Source organism: Carcharodon carcharias, chromosome 9, assembly GCF_017639515.1.
Source record: "Carcharodon carcharias isolate sCarCar2 chromosome 9, sCarCar2.pri, whole genome shotgun sequence".
NCBI lineage: Eukaryota > Metazoa > Chordata > Chondrichthyes > Lamniformes > Lamnidae > Carcharodon > Carcharodon carcharias.
In genome coordinates, this window is record NC_054475.1 from 108,333,142 (window position 1) to 108,348,542 (window position 15,401).

Genomic DNA, 15,401 nt, shown 5'->3' on the forward strand with positions numbered 1-15,401 from the left:
TCTCTTGCATCCTGGGCCTCAGGTGGGACCTCCTCCTGAAACAGTGTTTGGCAGCACCTGTCTCTTCTTCTCCTCTTCCATTCTATTAGAACCCTCAAGAAGGCAGCATTGAGCCCTGGATCCATTATTCTCTATGAAATGATAGATTCAAGACATTGCTGAATAATGAGTAAAAACAGTGAAGCTCACAATCTTGAACCATAAGCAAATGTAATGGTCTCACATGGCTTCTGCCCTACTAGCTTTGTATCTGAGCAGCCTTGTTTCTGAGGCACCAGCAGTCACATCAAGGTGACCAAGATGCCATCCCTGAGACTCAACTTCTCAATCCCACCATAGTTGGAGAAAGTTTGAATGACATGCACGATTTGACCTTGCTCAGCGCTCCAATCTCAGATCTGGCATAATGATTAACACTAAGTTGCTCATGATTAATGACTGGATGCCCTTTGGTTGCCCATTATGCAGGCCAATTGTGGAAAGCACAGGAATGTCTTTCATTGATGGGATGCTATATATGCAGCAGCTGTGCCTCCTTAATGGTTGCCAACATTCCCAAATTTCACATTCCTCTGTGTTAATGGAGCGACTGTGACGTTAAGCCAATGACTTCGACTTTGCCTGTTATTGCTTGGCAAAATGCATGTGTTCCAATGACTACCTTCTCAAGGAAGCTTTCCTACTTTCTCTCAGCTATGAATCAAGTTTAATCTTGTGGCACCAAAAGGTTAGACCTCTCCCAGAAAGGATCCTTAGTCCAGCAGTGCGCTCCTCCCACACTGTCTCAGACCCCTCCGGTGCAGACTCGTTTCTAGTTTTGTTTTTAAATTGTGCCATTACTTCATCTGTGAAAGATGGTGGTTCTGTACTTTTATTTTGAGACCAGCTTCGATATTCCCTTCTCACCGTCCACGTCCAACAGATTGACCTCAAACCCCACAATATGCAGGTAGAGCTCCCTCCTGTTATTCTCCAGCCTCCCCCAGTAATACTGGTTGTAGTTAACATTCCTACCCTCCCCCCTGAGCCTATCACTGTTGACGTGCCTGTGGGGCTGCCCCATGTGTATTTGATTCCTCCCCATCTAGAGACTGTGGACAGTCACCTTCAGAGGAGACAACTTCTTCCATCACCCCAACTCCCCACCCACTGAAGAGAGCTTCACATAACCCCTCCTTTGTTGTGTTTTCCCCATATACATGCTGCAGGCACCTCCCATAGCCATTACCATCCCATTTGCTGATGAGTACAGAGACAGACAAGGACACTGATTATGAAAACACCCTGCACACTAAGTTGTGCATTATCCCAAATCAGCACACAGCCCTGCCCCTCCCTGGGGCGGGAGTACAACATGCGTGCCATGCACGGTTCCATAGCATGGCCAATTCCTACCCCCCCCCCCCCAGAACTGTCTGTACACTCTCACTCTTGACTGTGAGGTCCACAGAGCCTAAGGACTGTCTCTACTCTCTCACTCCTGACTGTGAACGCAAGGAGTGTCTCTACTCTCTGACTCTAGCCTGCTGGCCCCAGATCAAGGACTTTGACTTTCAATGAGTTCCCCATTGCCCTCATTGCTGATCCCTACACTGTCTCACTACCCATACCCATACTTCATGAATTTCTGGGTGACCCATCCCTCTTGTACCACACTAACCCTTCGCTTTCCTATTCCAGAGTCTGCGTGCATCCTGTCCCATTCATACTTGTGATCTCCCTTCCACCTCCTTATGTGTCAACATTTCAGATTCCCTTGTCAGGCTTCAGCTTCCCAAACCTCGGCCTCCCCTCTGCCTGTCATCATTCCTCCTTCCCCCCTACCCTTTTGCAATGCCTCCCTGCCCCTTTTCCCCCAATGTGTTCCCCCTCCACATACCCCCTTGCAACAATTTCCTGCCCCTTTGCCCCCTGTGTTTTTCAGCACCTCCCTCCCCCTTTGCAACACCTTCCTGCCCCTTTGCCCCCAGTGTGTTCCCTCTCTCCCTACCCCCTTGCAATGCGGCCCTGCCCCTTTTCCCACCATGTGTTCCCTCTCATTCCCTAACCCATTGCAACACCTTCCTGCCCCTTTGCCCCGGCATGTTCCCCTTCCCCCTACTCTCTTGCAACACAATCCTGTCCCTTTGCCCTCCCATGTTTTCCCCTATCTCCTTGCAATACCTTTCTGCCCCTTTGTCCCCCCGTGTGTTCCCTTTCCCCCTATACCCTTGCAATGCCTTCCTGCTCCCTTTGCCCCACCGTGTGTTCTCCTTCGCCTTATCTCCTTGCAAGGCTTTCCTGCATCTTTTGCACCCCCCATCCCATGTGTTCTCCTTCCTCCTACACTATTTCAATGCCTTCCTGCCTCCTTTGCCTCCCCATGTGTTAGTTATCCTTCCCCCAAAACCTCCCTCTGGTCACAATGCTTGTCTCTGTTTGAGTGTTTGGTACCTGCCTAATGTGTGCTACACAGTGGTGTCCTTCAGCACTTCGAAGGCACCCACTGGGAGCAGACCAACCCTACGCCCCCCTGGTTGCAATTCTCCTCCCTGTTTGAGGCTACAGCCCTGCCTGAGTGCTGCTGCACAATGGTGTCCTTGAGGTCCACAGAGGTAACCACTGGAAGCAGACCAACGCTATACTGCCAACCATGTGACATTCCACTGGCATCGCAATGAGACTGGCACAGCACTGTGGCAGGTAGTCTGTGAATGTTGCACTCACCTCGAAGTGGTGAGCAAGATGACGTCCAACTGCTGCATGCCATTCTTCTTCAGACGTGATTCAGACCTGCGTGATTTCCCACAAGATGCAAGATTGGAAGGTGCCATGTCATTCCAGTGAACAGCATCTTCAATAAGCATTCATGAGATGATAACTAATACACATCACTAGTCAGTGGGATACCCAACTCTCCATTAACCCACCATTGAGAGAGTTGCAAACTGCTTTCACGCCAGCAGGAATCTGATTTTTTTTCCTTCTCTCCACTCCCACCCGCCACAAAACCTGCCTCAGGCAGGATGGAAAATTCCACCCTATGGGAAGAATTTTCCCCCACTGGGGGGGTTGTACAGGGGCGTGCGGGGTGGGTGGAGATCCGGTCAGCGCCCCCGATAGGGTCCACGCCGCCATTTTATGTGGGCGAGCCAATTAAGGCCCACTTAGGGTGACGTGCACCGAGACTCGCTGAGCGCTCCCTGTGTGGGCAAGGGAAGGGTTCTCTGAGTTCGGGCCTGCACTCTTTTGCACATGCACGCGAAAGAGCACAGAATCTCCCTGAGGCACAGAGCAACCTCAGGGAGATTAGTTTAAGTTCCTTTTAAGACATATCCCCTCATGTGACAGTGTCACATGAACTGGGACATGTCAATGAACATTAATAAAAACATTTATTGAATTAATAAACCCTTCATGGAACCTCATCCCGCCCATGGCTGAGGTTCTATGAAAAATGTGAAGGCCGCTTGGGCTCTTTGCCTGCCTGCCCACCTTAAGGTTAGATGGGCAGCTCAGTTTGTTAGGTTAATTGGTATTTAAATGTTCTTAATAGGCCTTTGACAGTTTGGCGGGCGCGCAGCCAACTCAGCTGCGTGCCCGGCGAACTGAAAATCTGAATGACGCACGGTGACGTTGGGCACCTGCCTGATGTCACCATGTGTCATTTTACGCTTCGGCGAGCCAAAGATTCAGGCCTATGTGCATGCTGAAATTAATTAAGTACATCCCTGTGCAATGCTTGTAAAAATGTGTATTTTGCAACCTGGCAAAAGTTATTCTCAATGAAACAGTGCAAACAGTAATAAAGAGAACCAAAATAGGGTCAGTATTTTATATAACACATTATATTGGATTTTTTATTTATACATTGCACACATAGCAAATAATATATATTAGAAATATTATCAATAGTGACAAAAACTGCTTACATTTCACTATGGGTTGTTTAACAGTTGGCAAGCTATTGCTACTTCAAGACATAGAGATCAAAAGCTACAAAGCTTGTTGTAGTAGCACAAATAAAATATTTCTACACTGTTGGTCAATCTACTATTCCAATACCAAAATTGCTTCTTGAGAATGCAGATTTATTATTTTCTAAAATGGAAGCTTACAGAGAAATCACAGGAAGAGAAAAAGATTTGAGGTGGCCTTATTGGGTTAGTAGCTTCCTTTTTATTGACTTACTGTAACTGTTTTGAAGACTAAATTTCAGATATAAATAATTGATATTCCCAGCCAGGGTTACTTCACCTGCATTAATATAATTTTCCATTGGCAACGTTCAAAGCTGTAAACACAAAGAAATGCTCTAAAATGTATCTTTGGATGTATTGCAAAAATATATGTTATAGCAAAGGCCATGCTATACAACAGATGTTTTATATTGTTTCATTATTAATGAGAGTGCCATAAATGATGCATGTTGTATAAAAGATTGAGGTCTGGCAGAGTGCCACAGTAAAGGACGAGAAAAGAAACAAATGATGATGAATCAAGCAATGATTCCAAAAGTTACAAATAATTGTGTTGCCACGTGCATCATTCTGCTTAAAGTAGTATCTATTCATCTGGAAAAGACTGCATTAAATGCTATTTCTATAATTGTGGTTAAAGTCATTTGATTGGTTGTAAGGCTATTTTCCATTACCAACCATTAAATGCTCCAGTAATAATATTTTAATCTTGGAATGTTAAGCATTAGGCAGCTATTTTTTTCACAAATTTGAACCACATGATTATTCTGCTGCAATGAAATCATAACCATTTCTCATACAGCAAACTACCTCAGTGCAGCTCTCACAGTAACAAAGCAGTAAAGTTTTTGAGTTTTTAAATAATGTTTCATTGTATATATGTTATTCAAAAAAACCCACAGGTATCTGGAAACAAAATTATGTAATTTATTTGAATGGGTTAATTACATCAATAAGGTTATGAGACTGTATTCCAGTGGTTATCACATCATTGGAAATATTCAATTAAACTGCAGTTTAGTCCTCACCCAATTAATCTAGATTCTATGTAAATTAAAAGCAGAGAGTATAATAAAACCATGGAGAAATGGTTCCTCCCTGTTCAGCATTCTATTAACTTGAAATGATCTACTATACTTGATTGTAAAAGAGCATTAGATACAGTAATCAAATCCCACACTATATAGGCGATACAGAGATACCTTGTAGCGTGAAAGTTAGAATGTAATCTGGCAATGATACTGTTCAGTGGTGATATCATGAAGCAATCATTTTGAACATTATTACGTTTAAAAGAATATTTCCCTCTGCAAATAAAACAATATTTTAATATATAGACTACTGCATGTCTAAAATTGATATTGTCATTAGAACCAAGGCTGGCGATGTAAGTCATTGGTTGGGTCTTTTGACACAGTTACATCACGTAGGCTAAGGGTTTACAGTTCAAGATTTATGCTCAATGGTTTAGGTTGTCAGCAAGGCACCACTGGGACTATGTTTGTGATGTATTACTATTTCCCAATAAGTCACACAATTGCCAAATATATCAGAGATAATGACATCAACATTAATCATGCCATGAATATCATGACATCAAAATACTCATGATGCAGACAAATCGACTATTTCATTTAAGCAAACTTTACACTTTAGCACTAGCCCATTAATAAAAGCATCAAATCTGTCATCTTCATTGTGTCCACTTATACACTTAACAGTGCAACAAATAACCAGCTTGTGCTCAGAAGGAAATATTGAGCAGGTGCTGCCCAGTCATGTATTATTTATTAAATCTATTAGCTGGGAGTTCCTCAGTGGTGCAGTCATAACCAGAAAAGTGAGACCCACTTGTTTGACCGTGCTACCAATGACCCTGATGTATTTTTCTGAATTATAGTCAATCTGCTCAGTCATCATTGAGAGTGCAAAAACAAAAATTTGCACTTATATAGCACCTTTCACAACCACACAACATTCCAAAGTTTTACAGACAATGAAATGCTTTTGAAATATTGGCCAGGACCCAAGGTAGAACTACCCTCCTCTTATTCAAAAGAATGGCATGGGATGTTCTGCATTAACCTGAGAGCAAGCAGGGCCCCACTTTAATGTCTTACCTGAAAGGCAGCACCTTCAAGAGTACTGAACTTCCTCAATTCCACACTGGGATTTCAGTTTTGGTTTTTACTAACAAATGTAGGAGTGGGACTTCAACTCAGAGGTAAACATGGTACCAACTGAGTCACAGCTGTCATATAATAAGAAGATGGGAAATAATGTGTAACTGCAGGATCAAAACATCTGCAGCAAGTTAAAGGGGCAGACATTACTGGAAGAGTTATATTGCAAATGAAGAATTTTGCAATTTGTAAAATGTTGGACAGGTTTGCTGGAGGGTGTAGAACCTTTGCTCCAAATACTGATATGGAACTGATCCTGCAAAAAATACGGACAAGAGAAATACTCTTTTTGGTACTGACAGCAGAAAAGTTCCAGTAAGAATGGCAGCAAAAGATGGAAGGAGATTACCACATCAAGTTAGACGAGGGGAGTCAACAAAACTTTCCTCAGAATGCATTGCATTAAGCATGTTTGCTACTTACAACCACTCTCCACAACTGTTAAAGTCCTTGAAGAGTTTATCACAGGTTAGCACAATGCTTTTTCTACCCCAGCATTCAATGGTATACATCAATTCACTGGTTTCCTTACACATAATATTAAAGCCTTACTTGAAATATTAATGCAGCCAACTTTTATAGCCCCATTATGGGTTGCATGCAAACGCCTGTATTTTACTGCAAATCATGGTTACAAAATCTTAAACAAAAACAGAATTACCTGGAAAAACTCAGCAGGTCTGGCAGCATTGGCGGAGAAGAAAAGAGTTGACGTTTCGAGTCCTCATGACCCTTCGACAGAACTTGAGTTCGAGTCCAAGAAGCACAAAATCTTTCTTTTTTATATGACAAGACAGCCTTTAATATCAGGGAGAGATTAGTCATGACATCTTTTGGCAATCTCCACCTATCACTGGCCCACTATCCAGCTCTACCTGTCCCCCCCCCCTTAAACCAGTTTATATTTCACCTCTTTTCTATTTTTCCTTGGTTCTGATGAGTCATTTGGACTCGAAATGTTAACTATATCCCTCTCCGCAGATGCTGTCAGACCTGCTGATTTTTCCGGGTATTTTCGTTTTTGTTCTAGATTTCCAGCATCAGCAGTATTTTGCTTTTATCTTAGTGTTTAATTTGGCTGCCACTTCTCTTCAAGGAATGTCTACCTTGAAGAAGTATTGCTCTTCTCTCCAACAGGATTTCCGCCTATCTCTTTTGCCTTGTTCACCTTCATTGCTTTCCATTTCTCTCCTGGTGTTTGACAAGGTGTTGAGTCTGTCCCTTGCTTGTCCTGCTTTCTACCCTTAATGTCCCCATCAGCACATTTCTTAGCTAATATCACCACTGTCAACACCTCTTTGTCCTTTTGTCTATGACATCTTTTGACAATCTCCACCTATCACTGGCCCTTTATCCAGCTCTACCTGTCCCACCCCCCCCCCTTAAACCAGCTTATATTTCACCTCTTTTATTTTTCCTTAGTTTTGATGAAGAGTCATTCAGGCTTGAAACATTAACTGTTTGCCTCTCCGCAGATGCTGTCAGACCTGCTGAGTTTTTCCGGGTATTTTTGTTTTTGTTCTAGATTTCCAGCACCTGCAGTATTTTGCTTTTATCTTAGAGCTTAGTCAGAGTTGGTGACACCCCAATTCTCTGCTTATGCACCCTCAATGAGGAACAAACATTGGAGTGTGACAAAGGCAATGGAGGAAGTCTGGAAAGAGGAAGTATGAGCGCAGGTGTCCACTGGAAGATTGAGAGCGCACCTCATGTCTCCTCCATTCTTATCCTTTTGTATTCCAAATACTCGAAATGTATAATGTCATGAAATTCTCATGCCACACCTATTGAAAATAACCAGTAAAGCCTGTTCCTTAGCAATTCATTGCAATCTTGTTTCTTCTTATCTTCCTTGATGTGATTGAGGAAGAAGCAGCAACAGGCCTTTCTGCATTTATGCAGAGTTGATGGGCGACTGCTACTAATATTCCCAGTGGATCTATCAATGACCCAAAAGCACAAAAGTTCAGAGCAGTTATCTTTACAACGGCTATATGGAAGCTCAGGTAGCAAAACTCATAACTCAGCATAACTTATTAATGACTTCCTTTGCAAGTCTGCAGTAGTTTTCCATTTGATGCATTGAACTGCAGGACAGGAAAAGGCTTATGAACAAAAGGTTTGGCCCTTGAGTACTGCTTCTGAGACCATGAAGAGCAGCTGGACTGTATAACCTGGTGTGGAGGCACCATGAGGCGGATGCTGTGCATCTTCAGAGCTGATCACTCTGAGAGCTAAGTTGTAAATTAATAATTGGAAAATTGCATGTAATGTTGGTAGCAATATCTGCCAGTTTATGAATCTCCTTACTACCATAAATGCTTTAATCAGGGAAAGTGGTTCATCCTCAAGGACGAAGAACATTTTGGAAGAATTTGTGCTTTTTTAAAATGTCCCTAGAAGGGTTAATCCAAAGGGTCTAATTGTTGCTGTTCCTGGAAAAGGCAGCATGTTACAAGAAAAGGTAATTGAGCAGTTTTAAAGAAGCTGGAAACCCCTTGACCCTGGTGGATTGTTTACAAAAGTGTCACATGGTGGTTTATGGCTTTGAAAAACCCATGCTTGAAAAATTGTGTTTAAAAGCTGGTAGGCTGTTTTTGCTTTGACGGGAAGCAAGAAGGATCAACTGCTTGGGTAAAAAGCATAAAATGAATAAAAGTTGCCTCGTAGTCACTCTACGTTCTGAAATCAACTATCTGCAAGTTTTTCTCAAAGTTCACCTGAGAAGTAGTGCAAGAGTCATTAATTATATTGCAGGACAAGGACTCCACCATCCATCCATCTTTTTCCCTTCAACATTTTAAATTCATTTGTGAGATGTGGGCATCACTGGCTAGGCTAACATTTATTGCCCATCCCTATTTGCCCTTGTTCAGGGGGTATTTTGAAGAGTCAACAATATTGCTCCTACCCTAAAGGGATATTAGTGAATGAGATGAGTTTTTACAACAACAGACTTCCAGATATTTATTAAATTGAAATTCCACCACCTGCTGTGGTGGGGTTTGAACCCAGCATCCCCCAAAGCATTACCCTGGGTCTCTGGATCACTAATCAGTTTCAGTGACAGTACCACCACACCATCACCTCCCCCAACCATTGCCTTTTAATCTTTTAGCAGAATTCCTCTATTTTTTTCAGGGCGTGTGTGTGAATTCAGGTATTTAGAAAGAGTAATTATTGTATTTTTATGTTTCATACTGTATGTTAATAAGCTTTGCCTTTCTACTTGACAAGTCTGGTTTTATAATAAACTAATAATTTTGTTGTTTATTGAAGAAACCTGGGCATTGAGTGATCATTCTGAGATTATTAGGTAAAGCACATATTGGGCCATATAGCTAGCTGGAAAAACCATTTAAGTATATGTACTCCATGGGAATAGTGGATCTAGAGACAGACAGTACACTCCTCCCATAATGGTCATAACAGTACCCATAGACAAAACCAGAAAATTAAAATTACTCCTTCAATAAAGTGCTGGTGTCTCATGCAGCCTCCTTCATTTAACTGTTTTTTTGTGAAACACTGGTCTTTGCTGCCTCTCAAAAGGAGAATCTGCATTTCCGCGTGGGATTCACAAAGAAGTTATTTTTCATAGAACAGCTGCAAGAGGAGGCACAGTCCAGTGGCCAAGTGCCAAATAATGAGAGAAAGCAAAGATAGATGGATGAATCATCTTAGGCTACCTTCACACACAACTGAATAGTTCAACAGAAATATTGAAAACGTTGTGAGTAGGTTGTTTGCACACCCCCTCATGGCTACGGAATGATGCATGGCAGGGAGGAGAACAGCAAAAATAACAGATTTTATAAAATGGCTTTTACTATCCTTTCACTTATGTCATGCTGCCTCTTCCACACTGCACTGTGAATACCAAATAACCTTGCAAAAAGCAGAACATTTTATTTTCTTTTTAATAAACTATGCAGTATTTATTACATATAACAAATAGCCAACATTGAGTTTAACAGCATAATTCAATCATGGCACCCTGCTGACAACCTGGCGTTCTATCCTCATCATAAATGCAGCATTAAATTGCAGTTTTGCAACTCACTGGCAGCTATCATTATTCTGTATTTATTCGATGGGAGTGAATGACAGTTTCACAGCCCCCAGAAGTGGTAATTGACAGGTGTAAATAGAAAAATGATAACCTGTGTGAATTCTTACTTTATTGTTGGCAGGTATGTACAGTATTTGTGCTTAAGGTTCCAGAGATCTCATATTCCCATAAAATATACAGAATATCCCAGCAGCAAAATAAAATTCTTTTCTTGAAATCAAAAGTATTTCTAACTCACAAATGCCTGTAACACTTGAGTTTGCACAAAATAAAATTAAAATTTGGTGAATAAGGGGTGGATCAGATGGAGCCACCTGTTATATATCATATCCAATTTTTCTTTCATTTTAAGACAATGGAAAGACCAATAGGCAGGCTTGTATAGCTGGGAACCAATGTATTATTGCATGTTTTGCACCCCTTTGAAGTTGAATTCCTGTCCCTCAATCGCTGTTTCTAATATAAAAGCAAAATACTGCGGGTGCTAGAAATCTGAAACAAAAATAAAAATTGCTGGAAAAACGCAGCAGTTCTGACAGCATCTGTGGAGAGGAATACAGAGTTAATGTTTCGAGTCTGTATGACTCTTCATCAGAACTAAAGAGGGATAGAAATGTGGTGAAATATAAGCTGTTTAAGGGGGGTGGGACAGGTGGAGCAGGATAGAGGGCCAGTGATTGGTGGAGGCAAAGGAGAGATTGCCAAAGATGTCATAGACAAAAGGACAAAGGGGAGTTGACGGTGGTGATATTCGCTAAAGGAATGTGCTAATGGTGACATTAAGGATAGAAAGCAGGATGAGCAAGTGACAGATGGTCCTAGTGGGGTTGGGGGGGGGGGGGGGGGGGGGGGGGAGGGTCAAAATAGGCTAAAAGTTGGAGATAAAACAATGGATGGAAATAAATTTAAAAAATAATAATAGAAATAGGTGGGAAAAGAAAAAAAATATATACTAAAAAAATATAATAAATATTAGAAAAAAGGGGATAAAAAAGTGGGTGAGGATGGAGGAGAGAGTTCATGATCTGAAGTTGTTGAACTCAATATTCAGTCCGGAAGGCTGTAAAGTGCCTAATCGGAAGATGAGGTGCTGTTCCTCCAGTTTGCGTTGAGCTTCACTGGAGCATTGCAGCAGGCCAAGGATGGACATGTGGACATGAGAGCAGGATGGTGTGTTGAAATGGGAAGTGACAGGAAAGTCTGGGTCATGCTTGCGGACAAACCAAAGGTGTTCCTCAAAGCCATCACCCAGTCTGCGTTTGGTCTCTCCAATGTAGAGGAAACCGCATTGGGAGCAGCGAATGCAGTAGACTAAATTGAGGGAAGTGCAAGTGAAGTGCTGCTTCACCTGAAAGGGGTGTTTGGGCCCTTGGACGGTGAGGAGGGGCGAATTAAAGGGGCAGGTGTTGCATCTTTTGTGGTTGCATGGGAAGGTGCCATGGGAGGAAGTTAAGTGTAGGGGGTGATGGAGGAGTGGACCAGGGTGTCCCAGAGAGAATGGTCCCTATGGAATGCCAACAGTGGGGGTGAAGGGAAGATGTGTTTGGTGATGGCATCATGCTGGAGTTGGTGGAAATGGTGGAGAATGATCCTTTGAATTGCAGAGGTTGGTGGGATGATAAGTGAAGACAAGGGGGATCCTATCATGGTTCTGAGAGGGAGAGGAAAGTGTGAGGGCGGATGCGCGGGAGATGGGCCAGATACGGTTGAGGGCCCTGTTAACCACCGTGGGTAGAAAACCTCGGTTAAGGAAGAAGGAAGAATGTCAGAAGGCCTGTTTTGGAAAGTGGCATCATCTGAACAGATGTGACAGAGTCGAAGGAACTGAGAAAATGGAATGGAGTCCTTACAGGAAGCAGGGTGTGAGGAGCTGTGGTCGAGGTAGCTGTGGGAGTCGGTGGGCTTGTAATGAATATTGGTGGATAGTCTATCACCAGAAATTGAGACTGAGAGGCCAAGGAAGGAAAGGGAAGTGTCAGTGATGGACCATGTGAAAATGCTGGAGGGGTGGAAATTGGAAGCAAAGTTAATAAATTTTTCCAGGTCCAGACGAGAGCATGAAGTGGCACCGAAGCAGTCATCGATGTACTGGAGAAAGAGTTGTGGGAGGGGTCCTGAGTAGAGCTGGAACAAGAAATGTACCACATACCTCGTAAAGAGACAGGCATAACTGGGGCCCATGCGGGTACCCATGGCCACACCTTTTATTTGGAGGAAGTGAGACAAGTTTAAGGCAAAATTGTTCAGTGAAAGAACAAGTTCAGCCAGACAGAGGAGAGTGGTAGTGGATGGGGATTGTTCGGGCCTCTGTTCAAGGAAGAAGCGGAGAGCCATCAGACCATCCTGGTGGGAGATGGAGGAGTAGAGGGATTGGACGTCCATTGTAAATAGTAGGTGGTTGGGGCCAGGGAACTGGAAATTGTTGATATGATATAAGTGTCAGAGGAATCACGGTGTAGGTAGGAAGAGACTGGACAAAGGGAGAGTGAATGGAGCCAAGATAGCAAGAAATGAGTTCCCTGGGACAGGAACAGGCTGACACGATCGGCCTGCCAGGACAGTCTTGTTTCTAACGCTCTTGGGGGAAAAAAAAATCTGCAGGGGTGCATAAAGAAAGAAATTTTTACATACAATATGGGAGAGAAGCTTTTTAATCTTTACTTGCTGTTTGTTCCACATTTAAGATTTTATGATAGAGCCAAGAAATATTTAAAATGTAAGAGAAGGTCAGGCTTTTCATTTTCTTCTATTAATACCATATTATCTCCACAGGATTCAACTTAAACAGACATGTTTAAATCAAGTGACATGTCTCTAAGGTATGAAAGAAATCATTGGCCTGAATTTTTCAGTCAGTGGGCGGGCTCAGCTGGAGCGGGTGGGGGCGAAGCGACTGCCGCCCGCGATCGGCTCCGCACCGCCATTTTACACGATCAGTCCAATTAAGGCCTGCCCAGCATAAGACCTGAGTGGGAGCACTCAGCGCTAAATGTGCGGTTGGGGGGAGGAGGGAGAGTTGGAGCCAGCGCGAGCGCTTCAATGTCCCTGAGGCATGGAGCTGCCTCGGGGAGATTGAAGTGATATTGAATTAAATAAATAAATGAAAAAAAAATGTAATTAAACATGTCCCCTCATGTGACTGTGTCATATGAGATGGGACACATTATTATATCTCAAAAAACATTTTTATTTCATTCATAAAAGCTTTAGGAAACCTCATCCCGCTTGTGGACGAGGATTCCTAAAAAATGTGACGGCCACTTGGCCTTCCTATCTGCCCGCCAACCTTAAGATTGGGTGGGCAGTGTTAACAATTACATGAATTACTTCCTTACTGGCTTTAATAAGCTGTTTAAATATCGCGATAGGCAATCACGGGAATATCAGGAAGGGATGTCTGGGGCACTCCTCAGACTGTAAAGGACGGTGGAGGAATCCATTCGCCTTCAATCCAAGGTGATAGCGCCAGCATGCCGATGCACAGAGGTCAACGCTGACTCTGGAGTGCGCCTGCTGAACAAAACATTGCGAGACAGCACGAACATTGGGACGCACACCCGACGTCATCGCGCGTCATGTTATGCATTGGCGTGTCGGGCCTGTCCCCCCACGTCGCCTGGAAAGTTCAGGCCATTAATTATGTAAATCAAGTTTCATTCTTCATTGCTTATTTAAAAATGAACTTTTCTGAACCAAAAGATGGCTGACACCTGATAACTGGAACTGTAAGGTGACCATTAAGGCATTATATGGATTGCACTGGAGACGTGCCCTGACATGTTGCTCATGGAATTCCACATCTGGGACTGTCAAGGTTCATTTCAAAAATGAACTATTGAAAATAAATGGTCGTGATTTGCATCTTTATAAGCTTACCCCTCTAATGAAGTCCAAGGGCCTACCAAGACAATAGCCACCTGGAATAGGGTCATCAATATCAATCAGTACTCTTTCAGGGGCTAATGACTGAGGCATTATAAGCCACAAAACAAAAGCCAGATCCAGAGAGCAGATTAACATCACTTTATGAAATCAATATGGAGGAAGGAGCTCACATAACTTGAGTGACAATTTTGAAATCTCTATATACAGCTGAAAACCCAGAAGGAGGAATGTCTGCTGATTTACCTCCAAACTGCAAAAATCCAACAGCAGGACTCCAGCACAAGCCTGCAACAAGCCTTCCTCGAAGCCTGTTTATCTGAAAGCCCTGGTCAGTGCTTGCCAAGAAAACCAAGGGCAGAATCGTGCCAGATTTGCACTAAGTGCAGTAGCAGGCATGAAAAAAGATGTTTTACCCACCAGCTGCAATGATGGGTTTTCACGCTGTATCATTCCACTTCCCGCCTCATAAGTTATGCAGTCATGGTAAATATGCTGGATCACTGGCGGCAGGCCTCCAATGGCCTTCCAAGTGATTACCTCACTGCTTCCCCACACCAGGCGTCATATTAAAATGCAACTGTGCACACACTTCTCAGTGCTTGCAGCTCTGGACTGCTCCAGCGAAGACATGGCCCTGAAAGCCAAGAAGAGTGCAGCCCCCTGATTCAGTGCCACATCTCTGGCATGTCTTCTGGATGCCGTGGAGGCCCACCACGATGTCACCTACCCCCCACTTTGGGTGCAGGAGGCCCATTAGCCTGACTACTCAGACGTGGTGGCAGAGGTGGTTAGTGATCATGCTTTGCAGAAGAGGTCGGCCATCTGGTGCAGAAAACGGGTGAATGATCTCATCCATGTCGCCAGGGTATGTCAATCACCTCATCGATTTCAACTCACCCACTCACAATGCCACCGCACATTCACTTTCCATCTCATTCACTGCCAGCTCAAGGGACGTCACCACTCATTCTCTCACACACACCCTCACATCTCCATCTGGCCTCATCTCCTCTGGAGACTGACTCCTCATCCTGTCCATGGCTCCACTCAGCACACATGTATGCCTGCTATCCTTCTCTTTTGGCCTGGCATGCACTTTGCTCACGCTCTCTCCACCTGTTTTCACGTAGGACAATATTGCACACAATCACCGGGAGAGGTCCCGGACAGAGTATGGAGTGCCGGACATCCAGGTCCTCACTCTGTTTGAGAGTTGCGCGTTGGAGCTGGCCAGAGAGGATGTCAACCGTTTATGCAGTGACGGTAAGGTCGACAGCCTGCATGAGGACACTGCACTATATG